General features: G+C 49.2%; 2 protein-coding genes across 3 annotated transcripts in view; one reads left to right on the plus strand and one right to left on the minus strand.

The window, feature by feature from the left end:
* The window catches only part of DNAH8 (dynein axonemal heavy chain 8), a 1,853,457-nt gene extending 1,848,452 nt beyond the window's left edge, over positions 1-5,005 (minus strand). Inside the window, exon 1 of the mRNA XM_063918852.1 lies at positions 4,836-5,005. The gene's annotated coding sequence lies outside the window, so the exon portion shown is untranslated. The remainder of the gene's footprint in view (positions 1-4,835) is intronic.
* A 3,549-nt stretch (positions 5,006-8,554) lies between these two features.
* The window catches only part of LOC134910609 (lactoylglutathione lyase-like), a 90,525-nt gene continuing 79,305 nt past the window's right edge, over positions 8,555-19,774 (plus strand). Inside the window, exon 1 of one of the 2 annotated variants that reach the window (XM_063918857.1) lies at positions 8,555-8,630. The gene's annotated coding sequence lies outside the window, so the exon portion shown is untranslated. The remainder of the gene's footprint in view (positions 8,631-19,774) is intronic. The other variant, XM_063918856.1, reaches the window with a different exon arrangement.

Below are 19,774 nucleotides of genomic sequence, written 5' to 3' on the forward strand. Positions count from 1 at the left end.
GCATTACAACGCTGCCGAGCAGTTACGTGGTCAGGGGAGAACACGTTTGTAAAATTCTACAAATTTGATACCCTGGCTAAGGAGGACCTGGAGTTCTCTCATTCGGTGCTGCAGAGTCATCCGCACTCTCCCGCCCGTTTGGGAGCTTTGGTATAATCCCCATGGTCCTGACGGAGTCCCCAGCATCCACTTAGGACGTCAGAGAAAATAAGAATTTACTTACCGATAATTCTATTTCTCGTAGTCCGTAGTGGATGCTGGGCGCCCATCCCAAGTGCGGATTGTCTGCAATACTTGTACATAGTTATTGTTACAAAAATCGGGTTATTATTGTTGGAAGCCATCTTTTCAGAGGCTCCTCTGTTATCATGCTGTTAACTGGGTTCAGATCTCAAGTTGTACAGTGTGATTGGTGTGGCTGGTATGAGTCTTACCCGGGATTCAAAATCCTTCCTTATTGTGTACGCTCGTCCGGGCACAGTATCCTAACTGAGGCTTGGAGGAGGGTCATAGGGGGAGGAGCCAGTGCACACCACCTAGTGGTCAAACTTTTAATTTTGTGCCCTGTCTCCTGCGGAGCCGCTATTCCCATGGTCCTGACGGAGTCCCCAGCATCCACTACGGACTACGAGAAATAGAATTATCGGTAAGTAAATTCTTATTTTTTCTGTTCTGTGTCCAAAATCATCCCCAGGAACAGTAAGCGAGTGGAAGGAACCAGCTGTGACTTTGGAATGTTCAGAATCCAGCCATGCTGTTGTAGCACCTCCTGAGATAGTGCTACTCCGACCAGTAACTGCTCCCTGGACCTTGCCTTTAGAAGGAGATCGTCCAAGTATGGGATAAATAAAAACTCCTTTTTTTTTTTTTTTGAAGGAGTATCATCATTTCTGCCATTACCTTGGTAAACACCCTCGGTGCCGTGGACAGTCCAAACGGTAGTGTCTGGAATTGGTAATGGCAATCCTGTACCACAATCTGAGGTACTCCTGGTGAGGAAGGTAAATAGGGACATGCAGGTAAGCATCCTTGATGTCCAGGGATACCATGTAATCCCCCTCGTCCAGGCTTGCAATAACCGCCCTGAGCGATTCCATCTTGAACTTTGTTATGTAAGTGTTCAAGGATTTCCATTTTAAAATGGGTCTCACCGAACCGGCTGGTTTTGGTACCACAAACAGTGTGGAATAGTAACCCCGTCCTTGTTGAAGTAGGGGCACCTTGACTATCACCTGCTGGGAATACAGCTTGTGAAATTGCCTCTAGCACAGCCTCCCTGCCTGAGGGAGTTGTCGGCAAGGCAGATTTGAGGAAACGGCGGGGGGGAGACGCCTCGACTTCCAGCTTGTACCCCTGAGATACTACTTGAAGGATCCAGGGATCCACCTGTGAGCGAGCCCACTGATCGCTGAAATTTTTGAGGCGGCCCCCCACCGTACCTGGCTACGCCTGTGGAGCCCCCGCGTCATGCGGTGGACTCAGAGGAAGCAGGGGAAGAATTTTGATTCTGGGAACTGGCTGCTGGTGCAGCTTTTTTCCTCTTCCCTCGTTTGACCCGCCAGCTTTTTTGAAGCCGAAAGGACTGTACCTGATAATACAGTGCGTTTCTTAGGCTGTGAGGAAACCTGAGGTAAAATATTTTCATCCCAGCTGTTGCTGTGGATACGAGGTCCCAGAGACCATCCCCAACCAATTCCTCACCCTTATAAGGCTCTATGTGCCTTTTAAAGTCAGCATCACCTGTCCAGTGTCGGGTCTCCAATACCCTCCTGACAGAATGGACATTGCAATAATTCAGGATGCCAGCCGGCAAAATATTCCTCTGTGCATCCCTCATATATAAGACGACGTCTAATGTTCGCAAAATAGTATCCCTGTTTGAAAGGGGTACAGACCACGCTGCAGCAGTCTGCAGGTCTCAGTCTAGAACCTGAGTGTGTAATTACAGACTTCAGGATAGCCTCCTGCTATTTATCAGCAGGTACCTTCAAAGTGGCCGTATCCTAAGACGGCAGTGCCACCTTGCCAAACGTGTGAGCGCCTTATCCACCCTAGGGGATATCTCCCAGCGTAACTTATCCTCTGGCGGGAAAGGGTACGCCATCAGTAACTTGTTAGAAATTACCAGTTTCTTATCGGGGAAACCCACGCTTTTTCACACTTCATTCACTCATTTGATGGGGGAACAAAACACTGCCTGCTTTTTCTCCCCACACATAAAACCCTTTGTTTTTAGTGGTACTTGGGTTAATGTCAGAAATGTGTAACACATTTTATATTGCCGGGATCATGTAACGGATGTTCCTAGTGGATTGTGTATATGTCTCAACCTCGTCGACACTGGAGTCAGACTCCGTGTCGACATCTGTGTCTGCCATCTGAGGGAGCGTTGATGGCCTTTGAGACGTCTGGGCAGGCGCGGGCTGAGAAGCCGGCTGTCCCATAGCTGTTACGTCATCCAGCCTTTTATGTAAGGAGTTGACACTGTCGGTTAATACCTTCCACCTATCCATCCACTCTGGTGTCGGCCCACAGGGGCGACATCTCATTTATCGGCATCTGCTCTGCCTCCACATAAGTCTCCTCATCAAACATGTCGACACAGCCGTACCGACACACCGCACACACACAAGGAATGCTCCAATGAGGACAGGACCCACAAAAGCCCTTTGGGGGGACAGAGTGAGAGTATGCCAGCACACACCAGAGCGCTATATAATGCAGGGACTAACTGAGTTATATCCCCTATAGCTGCTTTTATATAATTTATACTGCGCCTAAATTTAGTGCCCCCCCTCTCTGTTTTAACCCTGTTCTGTAGTGTAGACTGCAGGGGAGAGCCAGGGAGCTTCCCTCCAACGGAGCTGTGAGGGAAAAATGGCGCCAGTGTGCTGAGGAGATAGGCTCCGCCCCTTTTTCGCGGACTTTTCTCCCGCATTTTTACGGAATCTGGCAGGGGTTAATATACATCCATATAGCCCTGGGGGTTATATGTGATGTATTTTTGCCAGCCAAGGTGTTTATATTGCTGCTCAGGGCGCCCCCCCCCCCCCCAGCGCCCTGCACCCTTAGTGACCGGAGTGTGTGGTGTGCATGAGGAGCAATGGCGCACAGCTGCAGTGCTGTGCGCTACCTTGGTGAAGACTGATGTCTTCTGCCGCCGTTTTTCCGGACCTCTTCTTGCTTCTGGCTCTGTAAGGGGGACGGCGGCGCGGCTCCGGGACCGAACACCAAGGACTGGGCCTGCGGTCGATCCCTCTGGAGCTAATGGTGTCCAGTAGCCTAAGAAGCCCAATCCGGCTGCAAGCAGGCGAGTTCGCTTCTTCTCCCCTTAGTCCCTCGCTGCAGTGAGCCTGTTGCCAGCAGGTCTCACTGAAAATAAAAAACCTAAATCTATACTTTCTTTCTAAGGGCTCAGGAGAGACCCTAGTGTGCATCCAACAGCTCTTGTGGCTGTTTTGCTTTCACCCTTCTGTCCAAGTTCGACCCAAACCAGCTTAATGGGGTTTAAGTCTCGAGATTGTGCTGGTCATTCCGTGATTTGAGCTTACAATGGGTGGTATCCTATTAGGTGCGGTGAGTTACCGCACAGAAATAACCGACTTTTTAGCCCGATAACGCTATTGGGCTATCCAATTAGCCTGTTTTTACCGTGCGGCAATTCATCGTTATCGCCCGATAATACATGGGATCCGATTTAGCATCGCGGACCCATGTGTTCGGGTCCGATAACGAGTCTCCTGGGGCTGCTTATCGGGGATTTTGCTTCGTGTGCCTGAGGCACGTAAAGCAGAATCCCTGATAAGTGCCAACTTACATGGCAAATAGGATAGTTCCGGGGGAATCCTTTAGCTGTGGTAACTCACCGCAGCTAATAGGATACCGCCCAATGTCTTTTTGCTTATTATTATCGAGGTGAATCAGGAAGCAATAACATCTTGGCTGCCAGATTAAGGGGGTGTCAAAAATTTCAACCTCCAGCAATCCCTTCAAGACAAGTGTCATACCAGATCAGCCTAATGCTGCTTAAGAATGGCCATCGACCATCAATGGATTTGCCATCAATGGCAGGGATCTGATGGTCCTCCTCTATCAATAACAAACAACCCGCAATTAATTTTTGTTCCCCTTGATGCAGGGAAATGGAGCTTAGTCCGGCTCTGGCCACAAAGTCCCACCGCCTTCAGTAATAGGCCAATTGCCCCCCAGCTGTGCCGTCCCGATGGTTAATATCGCCAGACATATACAGGAATTGTATGGAGGTGTTCCTGGGCGGCGACCGGGAAGGGAGGGGGGGTTGGAGGCAAATTGAGGGGAGGGGGGCAAATTGTGTTGGATGGATCTATTTATTCATTTTCTTAAATAGCGCAGCAAATTCCATTGCGCTTTATAATTTAGAGAGCATTTGTCACCTGTGTACTGCTAATAAATCGTGCTGTAAGAAAAATGGGGGGACTTTTAGTAAAAGTTTTTACTAGGTGGTTATTGCAGCTTAAAATACTCACTTTTTAATAGATAATTTCTTCTAAAGCCTAGAGAAGACAGGAAAAATCTAAAATACAGGAAATTTAAGGTTCATTTGGTCACTATTGAAAAATGTACCAAATATTGGCACAGCATTAGCTGTAATATGCCTGTACCGCAATATTTGTACAGATACGACACATTATCACACGAGAGATAGGGCGCCATTTTGTGTGGTAGGGCCCCTGTATGGGTTCTAGTGTGCCAGTATGTATAGATCATGAACAACGAACTGCTCACATTTATGGGTATGATATAAAATAATAATAACGTGCCCTATATCCCTGTGTCCAGAGGTAAAGAGCACTCACATCTTCTCCTTCCGTCGCCGCGCACCACACAGTGACTGACAGCCAGCTGACAGAGGGGACGTAGCGCGTCTCCTGAGGGGGCGGAAGGATACCACCAGTTTCGCCCCGTGTAGCGCGCGAAATTCTTTATGATTATTATTATTATATGTGATCACGCTACTAGCAAGCTGCGATGTATGTCTGATTACGTTTGGAGCTCGGGAGTCCGGCCAGCTATCATCAAAGTGGAACTACCTACCGCGGAAGCGGACGGATATGGGGACGCAGTGCTGCTAATTTAGGCGGCAGATAACTGACTGCCCTACCTACGCGTGGTTTCCAAATTCCAACCGTCGTTGTGTGACAGTCATATGCTTTACCCCAAACCCCATAATGTAATAAAGTTAAGCGGATGTTATTATTATATGTTACAGGACTATAATGCATATTTTGTCTGTATTGGATACCTCCCAACTGTCCCGATTTTCGCGGGACAGTCCCGTTTTTTGGGGACTGTCCCGCTGCAGGGCCGTAACTGCATGTGTGCCAGGTGTGCCTGGCACACAGCGCAGTTGCCCTGAGGGCGCAACGGCCAGCGGCATGTAAGGAGTCAAACTGACTCATCACATGCTGCCTCTGCTGTGTGCCATGTGCCGCGCTGGAGAGGAGAGAGCAGCGCCGGGCAGCGGAGGAGGAGGGAGGGGGACTGGAGCCGCAGCAGCGCTATGTAATTGGTAGTAGCGCCGCTGCAGCAGCCCCTCTCCTTCCGTATTGGCTGCCCGGCGCTGCTGTGAATGCTGGGATGCGGTTCCTCCATCCCAGCATTCACAGCGGCGCCGGGCAGCCTATACGGAAGGAGAGGGGACTGCTGCAGTGGCGCTACTACTAATTACATAGCGCTGCTTCTGCGGCTCCAGTCCCCCTCCCTCCTTCTCCCCTGCCTGCACGAGGGAGCTGCCAGCACGAGGAGCCTGACTGCCAGCGGGGAGATGGTAAGTATCTCTCTCTCTCTCTCTCTCTCTCTCTCTCTTTCTTTCTCTATCCTTTCTGCCGCAATGTGTAAAAAAGGGGACACAGTCTGCCGTAATGTGTAAAAAGGGGGACACCTTCTGCCGTAATGTGTAAAAAGGGGGACACCGTCTGCCGTAATGTGTAAAAAGGGGGACTGGCTGCTGCAATGTGTAAAAAGGGGGACACTGTCTGCCGTAATGTGTAAAAAGGGGGACTGGCTGCCGCAATGTGTAAAAAGGGGGACGCTGTCTGCCGTAATGTGTAAAAAGGGGATGCTGTCTGCCGTAATGTGTAAAAAAGGGGGACGCTGTCTGCCGTAATGTGTAAAAAGGGGGACTGGCTGCCGCAATGTGTAAAAAGGAGGACGCTGTTTGCCGTAATGTGTAAAAAGGGGACGCTGTCTGCTGTAATGTGTAAAAAGGGGACGCTGCCTGCCGTAATGTGTAAAAAAGGGGACGCTGTCTGCCGTAATGTGTAAAAAAGGGGACGCTGTCTGCCGTAATGTGTAAAAGAGGGGACGCTGTCTGCCGTAATGTGTAAAAAGGGTAATCTGTCTGCCGTAATGTGAAAAAGGGGCACTACCTGGTGCAGTGGCGCTACTGTGCGGCGTAATTTGAATAATGGAGACTACTGTGCACCATTGTATGAATTGGTATTATCTTGTGGCCACGCCCCTTTCCCGTGAAGCCACGCCCTATATATTTTTCGCACGCCTACGGCGTGCACTACCGCCAGTTTACGTTAAGGGGGCGCCGATGCCGTTTCTTGCACAGAGCGCTAAAATGTCTCGTTACGTCACTGTCCCGCTGTCCCACCCGCAGGCCGCAGTGTCCCGCAGTGGGGGGGGGGCAGTTGGGAGGCTCTGTCTCTCGCTGCCCTGCTTAGCAGAGCAGCGGTGAATAGACTCTGTGCGCATGCGCACAGCGTCTATTCATAGGAGGGAGAGGGGGCATGCCAGCGGCTCACAAAGCGCTGGCCTTGCCCCCTCACTAACGAAAACGGGGGCGTGGCTTGCGATTGTGGGTCCTCCGTGAAGCCACGCCTCCTTTTCTTAGGTCACGCCGCGCGTGTGTCCCTCCTTCTAGAAGTGCAAAGTTGGGAGGTATGCTATAATGCTGTGTCTGAGAGTTGCACAGCTGTTATATGTTACAGGGCTATATTAATGCCATGTCTAAATGTTGCATGCCTGTTGCTTATTATACCTCTTTCAGTTCGCCAGCTATGAACACGGGTTAATGGCATATGAACGCGCATAACCCGTGTTCATGTGCGGTCTGAAATGTGTCAGGGTTGAAATACCGGTTCGAGCAACCCGGTATTCCAACACGTGTTCAACCCTGCTCTCTGTGCGGTGTGAACGGTAGCCAGGTCGATGTGACCTGTTTACCTTCACTGTGTGTGGACGGGCGGCGCAATATGCCAGGTTGCTTACAGCGGTGGCGGGATGCACCTTGGGATCTCCCGGGTGCGACCTGCCTCAGGCGGTGTGAAGTTTTCCCCGTATGGCAAAAATCCGGACAAAGTTTGTCCGGCTTTTTGCCATCCGTCAGGGTCTTTAACACACAACGGCTTTGAGCCGTGTATAATGCTGTGCGCATGCGCAGCATTAGACATGGCTTGAAAAAAAACCGTTGTGTGTGAAAGCTCCACTTCACACACACGGTTCACTGCCTTCAAAGACGGCACGGCAGCCGGACCTTCCAGTGGATATTTCCAGCTGCAACCCGGCAGCTGGGCCGTGCAGTGTGAAAGGACCCTACCCCTCACACTGTTAATTACAATACCGGCACGGGAAAAAGCCATCCGGCTTTCTCATATGTCCTAGAGCAGAGGTTCTCAAACTCGGTCCTCGGGGGCCCACACAGTGCATGTTTTGCAGGTCTCCTCACAGAATCGCAAGTGAAATAATTAGCTCCACCTGTGGACCTTTTAAAATGTGTCATTGAGTAATTAATACACCTGTGCACCTGCTGGGTTACCTGCAAAACATGCACTGTGTGGGCTCCCGAGGACCGAGTTTGAGAACCTCTGTCCTAGAGGATGCTGGGGACGACATCAAGACCATGGGGTATAGACGGGATCCGCAGGAGACATGGGCATTCTAAAGACTTTTCATTGGGTGTGAACTGGCTCCTCCCTCTATGCCCCTTCTCCAGACCTCAGTTTTAGAAATGTGCCCAGGTCGACTGGATGCACTCTGAGGAGCTCTGCTGAGTTTCTCTGAAAAGACTTATGTTAGGTTTTTTATTTTCAGGGAGATCTGCTGGCATCAGACTCTCTGCTTTGTGGGACTGAGGGGGCAGAAGTAGGAACCAACTTCCTAAAGAGTTTCATGGCTCTGCTTCTGGCTGACAGGACACTATTAGCTCCTGAACGGAACTGAACGCTAGCCGTGTCTAGATGCTCACTCCCACAGCACGCCGTCACCCCCCTCACAGAGCCAGAAGTCAGAAGACAGATGAGTATGAGAAGATTGAACTTCAATCAAGTAAGTGACGGCTGAGGTACGACGCGGCTGGCGGGAGCGCAGCGCGCCATTGCTGCCCACACACACAGGCACTGCAGGGTGCATGGCGCAGGGGGGGGCACCCTGGGCAGCAAAATACCTCTATAAACTGGCTAATAGGGGGCATAAGATGCCCAGGCACAGCCCTACCCCCGCCAGTATAAATATTACAAAAAGTCTCTGAGGTAAAAAGGGCGGAGCTTCTTCCTCAGGCAGCCAGCACACTCCTCAGCACTATTTTCTCTCTCTCTCCTCAGGCTGCAGAGATATAGCTGGTCCTCCTCCACTTCTGACTACAAGTATTCAGGGTGTAAATAAGGGGGGCACAAAGCGATTTGGGTGCTTTACAAATGTGTTTTACTGTGTAAAGAGCGCTGCATGTCAGTGGGCATTCTGTGTTCACAGACATTAAATACAGGCGCTGGGGTTGTGGGCTGGCTGCTCCTATACTGTGTCCCTCTGACAGATTTTACTGTGGGTCTGTCCCCAAATAAGTCCCAGTGTGTCTGTGAGTGCTGTACAAGTGTGAGGCATGACTGAGGCAGGGAGTTCCTCCCCGGAGGAAGCCATTTTAGGGACACAGATTTGTAATGTGGTGGCGCTACCGGCACACCAAGAGCCTGCATGGGTCAAAGAGCTACGTGACAGTATGCATCTGATTAACCGTAGATTGGATAAGTCTAAATCTAAGGCTGCATGCTGGAGAAAATCTGTGGAAGATGTGATTTTTCAGGATGCTGTTATTCCTTATGCGGGCGGCCCCTCTCGGTCTCTGGGTCACATAAGAGACCATTTGCAAATGTTGTAAACACTGATACCGACACGGATTCTGATTCTTGTGTCAACGATAGTGAATCCAGAGAGATAGATCATAAATTGGCAAAAAGTATACAATATATGATTGTGGCTATAAGGGACGTGTTGGAGGTTACAGAAAGCACTCCTGTACCTCAGGAGAAAGCTTATTTATGTAAGGAAAAGAAATCCAAAGTCACGTTCCCTCCTTCACACGAACTAAATGCTCTGTTTGAAGGGATGTGGGCGAATCCTGATAAAAAATTTCTTATTCCCAAAATGATTCACATAGCTTATCCTTTCCCGGTTGAAGACAGGAAAAAATGGGAGTCACCCCCTGTGTTAGACAGTGCACTTTCCAGGTTGACAAAGAAGGTAATTCTCCCTGCTCCTGGCACGGCTTCTCTTAAAGTGCCGGCAGACCGCAAAATGGAAACGACATTGAAATCCATTTATGTTACCAATGGTACACTGCTCAGGCCCACTATTGCCTGCGCATGGGTGAGTCGTGCTATTGAAAAATGGTCAAAAAGCATGTCATCAGAAATTGACACGATTGATAAAGATGAGATACTCCTTAAGTTAGGGAATATCAAGGACGCTGCCGCCTACATGCTGGAAGCAATGAAGGATATTGGACTCTTGAGTTCACAAGCCGCTACATGGCAGTATCGGATAGGCGGCCTTATGGATTCGCCAGTGGAACGTGGATGCAGATTCCAAAAGAAACATGGAGGCTCTCTGATATAAAGGTGAGGCCTTATTTGGCGATGGCCTGGATGCGTTAGTCTCGGCGGCTACCGCTGGTAAGTCAACATTTTTGCCCTCTGCACCTGCACCGGCAAAAAAAAAAAGACCTATCACCCGCAAATGCAGTCCTTTCGGCCCAATAAATACAAAAAGACGAGAGGTTCCCCCTTCTTTGCAGGTAGGGGAAGGGGAAAGAAGCAAACACCGGCTCCAGGTTCCCAAGAGCAAAAGTCTACCCCTACTTCTGCCAAATCCCCAGCATGACGCTGGATCTCCCTTGCGGGAGGCCTCTGGGGTGGGGGCACGTCTCAAACTCTTCAGCCAGGATTGGATCCTATCTGGCCTGGACCCCTGGGTGTTGCAAATAGTATCCCAGGGATACAAACTAGAGTTTCAAGACGTTCCCCCATGCCGATTTTTCAAATCGACCTTGCCAGCTTCTCCACCAGAGAGAGAAGCAGTAACAGCGGCAATCCAAAAATTATGTCAAGACCAGGTCATAGTCCTGGTACCGTTGTCACAACAAGGGCGGGGTTTTTATTCAAGCCTCTTTGTTGTTCTGAAGCCGGACGGCTCGGTCAGACCGATCTTAAATCTAAAAGATCTGAATTTCTTCCTGAAAAGGTTCAAGTTCAAGATGGAATCACTTCGGGCGGTGATTGCCAGTCTGGAGGAGGGGGACTACTTGGTGTCGGTGGACATAAAGGATGCTTACCTGCATGTTCCCATTTATCCTCCTCACCAGGCTTATATGAGATTCGCGATTCAGGATTGCCATTACCAATTCTAGACGTTATCTTTTGGTCTCTCCACGGCGCCGAGGGTATTCACCATGGTGATGGCGGAGATGATGGTCCTCCTTCGTCAGAAAGGAGTCAGTATAATCCCTTATCTGGACGACTTCCTGATAAAGGCGAGATCCAGGGAGCAGTTATTACAAAACATATCCCTCTCCCTGTTAATACTCCAACAACACGGGTGGATCATAAATTACCCAAAGTCACAGTTGGAACCGACGACAAGGTTGTCTTTCCTCGAAATGATTCTGGACACAGAAGTTCAGAGAGTATTTCTTCCGCTGGAAAAGGCTCTGGAAATCCAGAAAATGGTAAAACAGATATTGAAACCATCAAGTGTGTCGATCCATCAGTGCATTCGGTTGTTGGGGAAGATGGTGGCGGCCTACGAGGCCATACAGTTTGGCAGGTTCCATGCCAGAGTATTCCAGTGGGACCTGTTGGACAAATGGTCGGGGTCACACCTACACATGCACAGAAAGATAATCCTGTCGTCAAAAACCAGGATTTCGCTCCTGTGGTGGTTGCACAGCTCTCACCTGCTAGAGGGACGCAGGTTCGGGATTCAGGACTGGGTCTTAGTAACCACGGATGCAAGTCTCCGAGGCTGGGGAGCAGTCTCTCAGGGAGAAAACTTCCAGGGACGTTGGTCACAACAGGAAGCCTGCCTTCACATAAACGTTCTGGAGCTAAGAGCCATTTACAACGGCCTTCAACAAGCGGTACATCTTCTTCAAGACCGTCCCGTGCAGATCCAGGCAGACAATGTAACAGCAGTCACATACATAAACAGGCAGGGCGGAACGAAAAGCAGAGCGGCAATGGCAGAGGCGACAAAAATCCTCCGCTGGGCAGAAAAACATCTACAAGCTCTGTCGGCAATATTCATTCCAGGAGTAGACAACTGGGAAGCAGACTTCCTCAGCAGACACGATCTCAATCCAGGAGAGTGGGGCCTCCACCAAGAAGTCTTCGCAGAGGTGACAAGTCTTTGGGGATTTCCTCAAATAGACATGATGGCGTCTTGTCTCAACAAGAAGCTTCAGAGATTCTGTTCCAGGTCGAGAGACCCTCAAACAGTAGCAGTGGATGCACTGGTGACCCACTGGGTGTTTCTTTCAGTGTATGTTTTCCCTCCACTTCCGCTGATCCCAGAAGTACTCAGGATCATAAGAAAGACAAGGGTTCGAGCAATCTTCATTGCCCCAGACTGGCCAAGAAGGGCTTGGTACCCAGATCTTCAGCAGTTACTCATAGGAGATCCTCGGCCTCTTCCTCCTCGGGAGGACCTGCTGCAGCAGGGGCCATGTGTGTACCAAGACTTACCGCGGCTACGTTTGACAGCATGGCTGTTGAGCGCCATATCCTAGCCAGGAAGGGTATTCCTAAGGTCATCACCACCCTTATTCAGGCCAGAAAGGGAGTAACGTCAAAACATTGCTACCGAAAGGTCGAAATGGATTGAAATCGGGCATTATCGTTCTAGTGTATGGGGCCCTTTACAGTATAATGCCATATCTGAGAGTTACACGGCTGTTATATGTTACAGAGCTACAGTATAATTGTATGTACGTGAGTTACACGGTTGTAGTTCAAGGCTCATTTTGTACAATTCTGGGAGACAATTCTTTATTTAGCTGAATGCCTGAAATGCCCAACATTTCAAGAGTTATCGTTCAGAACATTGGGCACACTAACCTAAGTAATTAGTAAACCCATAATATAAGCTAACATAAGTAAACTTTTACCATATAAATATATATGATGAAAGATTTGCTAGGTGTCACTGAAACATTGGCAGCTGCATATACAGGTTGAGTATCCCTTATCCAAAATGCTTGGGACCAGAAGTATTTTGGATATCAGATTATTCCGTATTTTGGAATAATTGCATACCATAATGAGATATCATGGCGATGGGACCCAAGTCTAAGCACAGAATGCATTTATGTTTCATTTACTCACAGCCTGAAGGTAATTTTGGCCAATATTTTTAATAACTTTGTGCATTAAACAAAGTGTGTATGTACATTCACACAATTCATTTATGTTTCATATACACCTTATACCAGGGGTTTTTTTTCTACCAAGGGCCATTTGGATATTTATAAAATCCTTCGGGGGCCATACAAAAGTTCTCAACTTAAAAAAATTACCCTGCCCCCCAGTAGGTCTGCCCCTTAGAGGTACTGTGCGTGCGTGCCAAAAAAATGGGTGTTGCCAATTAAAATGGGACATGATACACATATGCCCCCAATAGTGCAGTGCCAGATCCACAATTGCCCCCACAGTGCCAGGTATACAAATGCCCCCACAGTGCCAGGTATACAAATGCCCCCACAGTGCCATATCCACAAATGCCCCCACAGTGCCAAATCCACAAATGCCCCCACAGTGCCAGGTATACAAATGCCCCCCACAGTGTCAGGTATACAAATGCCCCCACAGTGCCAGGTATACAAATGCCCCCACAGTGCCAGGTATACAAATGCCCCACAGTGCCAGATCCACAAAATCCCGCAGGGTCCCCCCCCCCCCCCCACCCCACTGTGCTGCTTATCGCTGCTGCTGCTGCTCCATCCGGCGTCGTGTCAGGACAGGGAGGAGAGCGCGGCTATATCGGGCGGCGGTGGCGTGTAGGACTTTAAACCAGCCGCCGGTTCGTGAGCCAATCAGAGCTCGCGGACCGGAAGCGGCGGCTCCTGATTGGCTGCCGGTCCGCGAGCTCTTATTGGCTCACGAACCGGCGGCTGGTTTAAGATCTTACCTGCCTCTGCTGCCGCCCGACATAGCCGTGCTCTCCTCCCTGTCCTGACAGCTGAGACACACTGCCGCCGGACTGAGTGGCAGCGTGTCTCACTGACACAAGTGGGTGGGCCGGACCAAACGGCTTTGCGGGCCTTGTAAGGCCAGCGGGCCGGAGGTTCCCCACCCCTGCTTTATACACACAGCCTGAAGGTCATTTAATATTTTTAATAACTTTCTGTATGAAACAAAGTTTGTGTACATTGAGCCATCAGAAAACAAAGGTTTCACTATCTCTCTCTCAAAGAAGATGTATAACAAACCAGTATTGCGCAGTAAAAAAGGACCAGCTTCCTAGGTACACCTCTGAGGGGAGAAAAAACACTATTTCTCTACAAGTGAAGTACTAGAGGTTTGTAGAGGGTACCCCTGGCGCTTGGTCTCTTAAAGATGATACACAACTCAAAAACAATGCCATATATCGCATGCCAAATATTTCTAGATGGCCAGTTTTACTGATACATATGACTCAATGGATTTAAAAAGAAACAATATTTATTGAGCTAAAAAACAAACAACACATGTACATGTGACATGAACAATAAAAGAAAGTGACTTGTGCATCCAGTGGTGAGCCGGATCAACTGATGTGTAGAATCCTGCTGAGGGGATACTACCCCAATAAGTTGTTTCCTGGTGAGTACCACGACTGTACCCTCTACAAACCTTTAGTACTATCTCACTCTCACACAAAAATTTCCGTATTTCGGAATATTTGGATATGGGATACTCAACCTATATTTCTGGATGTACAAGTCCTGTGAGTGCCGCAGGGTTATCTACATCTATGCTACCAATTGGTTGCTGAAGGCACCCAGGCTAGTTACTGTTTTTTTGGAATTGAGGGGCAGATATACTAAACCTTGGAGCGATAACGTGGAGAAAGATAAACTACCAACCAATCAGCTTCTCTCATCCTTCAAATGTGTTTATTCACTAGAGGGGTTAGAAGTGTACCCGCCACCTGCACTGTGGGGTCCGCCATTACACTGGACAGAACCCATCATTCTCCTAATCCTTGGAGAGAGATAAAGTGGACGGTGATAAAGTACCAACCAACCAGCGCCTGACATTTTTTACACACAGCCTGTAACATGGCAGGAGCTGATTGGTTGGTACTTTAACTCTCTCCACTTTCACTCCCTAAGGCTTATACTGGGCATACACGCTGTGATTATCTGGAGGATCTGCCTGATATCTGTGGATTGTCCAGATAATTGTATGAACATGGCAATCAGTCAGGCATGCCGCATCGTCCAGCTTCTAAGTGTCCGGTCAGCCACTATATCAGTATACATATATACCTAGCTCCCCAGGGTACAGAATATAGTGATAGCAATAAGTGTGATACACCAGAATGAAATCCACACAGCAGCTACAAGCACACCCAGTCACAGGTACAATGCAGAAGTTATTTCAGATGGGTACGGGTTGTTGGGTCGACTCAACTTAGGTCGACAGTCATTAGGGTGACCACTAAAGGTCGACATGGGCATTAGGTATACGTACTAGGTTGACAGGTGAAAGGTCGACATGAGTTTTTGGACTTTTTCTGGTGTCGTTTTCTGTGTAAAGTGACGGTGAACCCCAATTAGTGCACCGTGTCCCCTCGCATGGCTCGCTTCGCTTGCCATGCTTCGGGCAAGGTGCCTCCCTTTGCTCGGCACAGGTTACCGCTCCAATTGTAGTCCACGTGGATCGTCAAGTATGGAAAAAGAAAAAGAAAAAAAAGTGAAAAACTCATGTCAACCTTTTGACCTGTCGACCTAATGACCATGTTGACCTAATGCATGTCGACATTCAGTGGTCGACCTAAGCTGTGTCGACCTAACAACCGTCTCCCTTTTAGATACACTATAAAACTGCACTGTACTAGTAAAATTATATATATAGATATGTATATATCTATATATATATGTTTAGATACATAACAATGCACAGCAGACACTGGATGTATATCACAGAATACTTGTACTAAACTTGTTCTTAACCAACACTGTCTAAAATGACATGTAGAATACTTCAGTGACTTTAAATGCACAGCGCTGATGAGACAGGCGGATTTACAGAGGAGACATTGCCCTGCAGTCCCGGAGATCAGCCCAGCTACTTGTGTAAAGATGGCGTCAAAGTCTCTGTCAGGAAGTGAGGGAGAGTGAAATGCAGCTCCAGGGCGGGAACATCAGCAGTAGGTGGCGCCCGGAGCTGGGGGAGGGGCTACAGGTCAGCGCCTTATCCCTTATGTTGGTCCTCACCACCGGGTACTGTGGAGCCTATGTAAAATGGATTTTTGTTAAATCCGACCTCTGCTCCCTGCCCTGGTGGATATAGTGGGGTCCCTATACAGTACAGTGTCCACTCCAGAGGCGCGGTCCGTCTCCTGGGACCGCAACCGGACTGCAATTTACCGGCAGGTCCCACCTGGGGGACCCTCTTACCACCTCCCTGAAGTGCAGCCACGCAATCCAGGAGAGCATCAGCAGTGGTGTGCCTGAGGACCGGTGCGCCTCTGCTGCAAGTACCCGGGAACCCGGCCGCAGGAGTATGCAGCCCTGCTGGGGAGGTGATGGAGCCGCAGCACAGTATGTCAGAATGACATCAACAGTGCTGTGGCCCTTGAAGTCTTCTTAAAAGCTCTTTTCAGGGCTGCCTAGCGCAACCCCACCTGTTAGTGACCTGCTCTACTGGCACCATCTTACAAATAGAACTCCAGTGTCCGGAGGCGGGGTTATAGAGGAGGCGTTGCAATGCAATTGTGGGAACAGTCTAAGCTTTAGCCTGTTGGTTCCTCGGATCAAGATCCAACTCTACACCCCCGATGTATTCCCTGTGGAACACAGTGTACCCCGCTGCAAAAATATATATCTCCTACATAATAGCCCAGAGTGAATGTGTGTATAATGCTGGGTGTGGCTAGGAGCTCTCAGTGGGTTAGCAGCAGGTCTATCACACCCAGTCCACAGCTGATTGGGCAAGAAATGCCCTCCCACACAGGTTACATCCAATGGGAGGCTCTGCCCTTTGGCTGCTGTGTGTTCCCAGAGCAGGATTAACAATGGGGCTGATGGAGCTGCAGCTCCACACCCCACAATAGGCCCCCTGCATCTGCAGCAACACCTCCAACAATTTACACATAAAAATCGGAATAATTCAAAAAGGGGGCATGGCCACCAGTAAAGGGACATGGTCACACCCCTTTTTCTATACTTTTAATGGAAGTTTGGAGAGCCAAAAATTGGTATAGACCATTAAAAAAATAGGTACTGTACCTGCCAAAAAGGGGATGGTCTTCAGTATGCCGACTGACGGGATCCCGGCGCACAGTATACCGGCACCGGAATCCCGACACTTATTCTCCCTCGTGGGGGTCCACGACCCCCCTGGAGGGAGAATAAAATAGCAAGGGGCTCATTTGCGCTCGCCACACTGTCGGTAAGCCGGCGGTCGGGCTCCCGGCGCCAGTATGCTGGTCGCCGGGAGCCCGACCGCCAGCATACCATACTGAACCCCCAAAAAGGTACAGTTGGAGGGTATGAAGTAAGTCTCTACGCTGTAGATACGGTATAGAAATTTTTTTTTCTACTGCAGCATCCTATGTCCTACTACCACTCCGCCTACCCCCTCTGACATCAACAATCCCCACTCCCTAGCCACGGCGCAGGTGGAACAAAAGCTGCTGCGGTCACCGGCGTAGATGTGAATGAAAGCGGCGCAGCAGAAGGCTTTCATAGCCCTCCCTGCGCCGCATACTCACTGAGACCCGGAGCCTCTTCTGCGCGTGATGTCACAGAAGTGCCTCCCCGCCACAGCCGCGCCCAGATCCCCAGAGGCCCTGACTCCATAACACAGCACCTGTGCTGCCGGCCTGGAAGCCCCAAGATGGCTAATGTAATGGATAGAGTGGGTGATATCGCGGAGGGTAATGTCTGGATTCTGAATCAATGTAAAAGGTGACAGTGCTCTGCAGTGCAGTGGGTGTGCAGTGTCACTGACACTGCACAGCACTCTCACCTTTTACATTGATTCAGCGAGTCAGTCAGTTCTGCCAGCCAGTCACTATTGTTAACGCCAGTGTCCCAACGCGCCTCATTACAGGGAAGTAGATGCACTAAGTAAACTACAGCTCCCAGCAGCCCTTAGCACTGGATCATTCCGGCGCTAAGGGCTGCTGGGAGCTGTAGTTTTTTGAGTGCATCTTCTTCTCTGTAATGCGGCGCGTTGGGACACCAGCGCTAACAATAGTGACTGGCTGCTGTACGAGTTTCCGGGAGAGGCACTGCCAAAGGGAGGACAGCAGCTTAGCTGCTTTCAGGAGGAGAAGCCGGAGAAGCATTACCCACCCCTCCCCCACTCGCAGTACCTCCGGGCTTAATCCGCGGCACCTCCTACACCCTCCCTCTCCCACCTGCGGTGGCTTCACACCCCCTCCCGCAGCACCCTTGCACCTGCCCATCCCCCACCCGCGGCACCCCCGCAACCGCCCCTCCCCCACCCGTGGCAACCCCGCAACCGCCCCTCCCCCACCCGCAGCACTCCCGCAACCGCCCCTCCCCCATCCACGTCTCCCCCGCACCCGCCACTCCCCCAACCACAGCACCTACTAGGTGATTCATCAGGCCCTGCGTGCGCTGTTCACGCCGTTGCAAGGGGCTTCGACCCCTTAACCATTGCATGCCCTTTGTCCGTGCCATATTTAACCACTCACACAATTATGATTGGAGGTAATACTCCATATAATAAAAATATTGCACGCCACAAGGGCGTGCAAGGGTTAAGGGGGTGTAGCCCCTTACGACGGTGTGAAGAGCACCCGTAGGACACAATGAATCACCTAGTGTGTTTATACACATTATATATATATATATATATATATATATATACATATATATATATAGTTACCAATGTCTTTATGAAAGAACGAGGCGGCACTCCCAAATTCCATAAATAAGGATTAGTGTATTAAAAATACATCATAATTTCCATAGGCGTCAACGTTTCAAGGCACGCAGGCCTTTTCGTCAGGACGTATAGACAAGTGCAAGTGCAGGAAACATATCAAACAACCGTGTTAATCATACCTTTATAAGATGCACCTCGCCCGGTGTACGGACGCTCGCTGCTCCCGCCCGGCCGCTGGTGGGAGGGATTCCTGTGCTGACGTACATCCTGTCCGTCTGTCACTAAGGACGCACCACCCCGCCTACTCCAGTTACTAGGGAGACAGCATCGCGATCGCTACACGGAGCTGCATGCAATAACAACAATGGGGGGTCATTCCGAGTTGTTCGCTCGTTATTTTTTTTAAGCAACGGAGCGATTAGTCGCGAATGCGCATGCGCAATGTCCGCAGTGCGACTGCACCAAGTAAATTTGCTATGCAGTTAGGAATTTTACTCACGGTTTTTTCTTCGTTCTGGTGATCGTAATGTGATTGACAGGAAGTGGGTGTTTCTGGGCGGAAACTGGCCGTTTTATGGGTGTGTGCGAAAAAACGCTACCGTTTCTGGGAAAAACGCGGGAGTGGCTGGAAAAACGGAGGAGTGTCTGGGCGAACGCTGGGTGTGTTTGTGACGTCAAACCAGGAACGACAAGCACTGAACTGATCGCAGATGCCGAGTAAGTTTGAAGCTACTCAGAAACTGCTAAGAGGTGTGTAATCGCAATTTTGAGAATCTTTCGTTCGCAATTTTACTATGCTAAGATTAACTCCCAGAGGGCGGCGGCTTAGCGTGTGCAAAGCTGCTAAAAGCAGCTTGCGAGCGAACAACTCGGAATGACCCCCAATGTTCAAGTTGTTAATGTGAATTTCTACAAAACATGTTATACTGAACACATATACATTAAGTGCTAATATAAAGTGCATGTGCATAGAACAAAAATAATAAAATGTAAAAACTGGAGTTCAAAGATATTAGTCTAAGGTCATACTGTCATTAAACTTTAGGATTACTTATATGTTTCATCAAATATTCAAAAAGAGTTCCATATTCATTCCAATATTATTTGCCAGTGCTAAATGCTAACAAACTCAATAATTAAGGTATTGCATTAGATAAACAGGTTCGCTATTACTCCATACTAAGCCAAATTTTTTAAAAGATTTTTTTTATTTTTTTTTACAAAAATATATTCCAGGAGATCTTTTCATTAAGTCCTCTGGGGGAAATAGTACCTAAAATGTGAATCCATTTGGATTCACACTGACTAAGTCGCTTTTTGCGATCGCCCCCACGGACATCCATAGGAATATGATCAACTATCTTATATCTCAAAGAGGTCAAACTATGTTGAACCTC

Source organism: Pseudophryne corroboree, chromosome 4, assembly GCF_028390025.1.
Source record: "Pseudophryne corroboree isolate aPseCor3 chromosome 4, aPseCor3.hap2, whole genome shotgun sequence".
NCBI lineage: Eukaryota > Metazoa > Chordata > Amphibia > Anura > Myobatrachidae > Pseudophryne > Pseudophryne corroboree.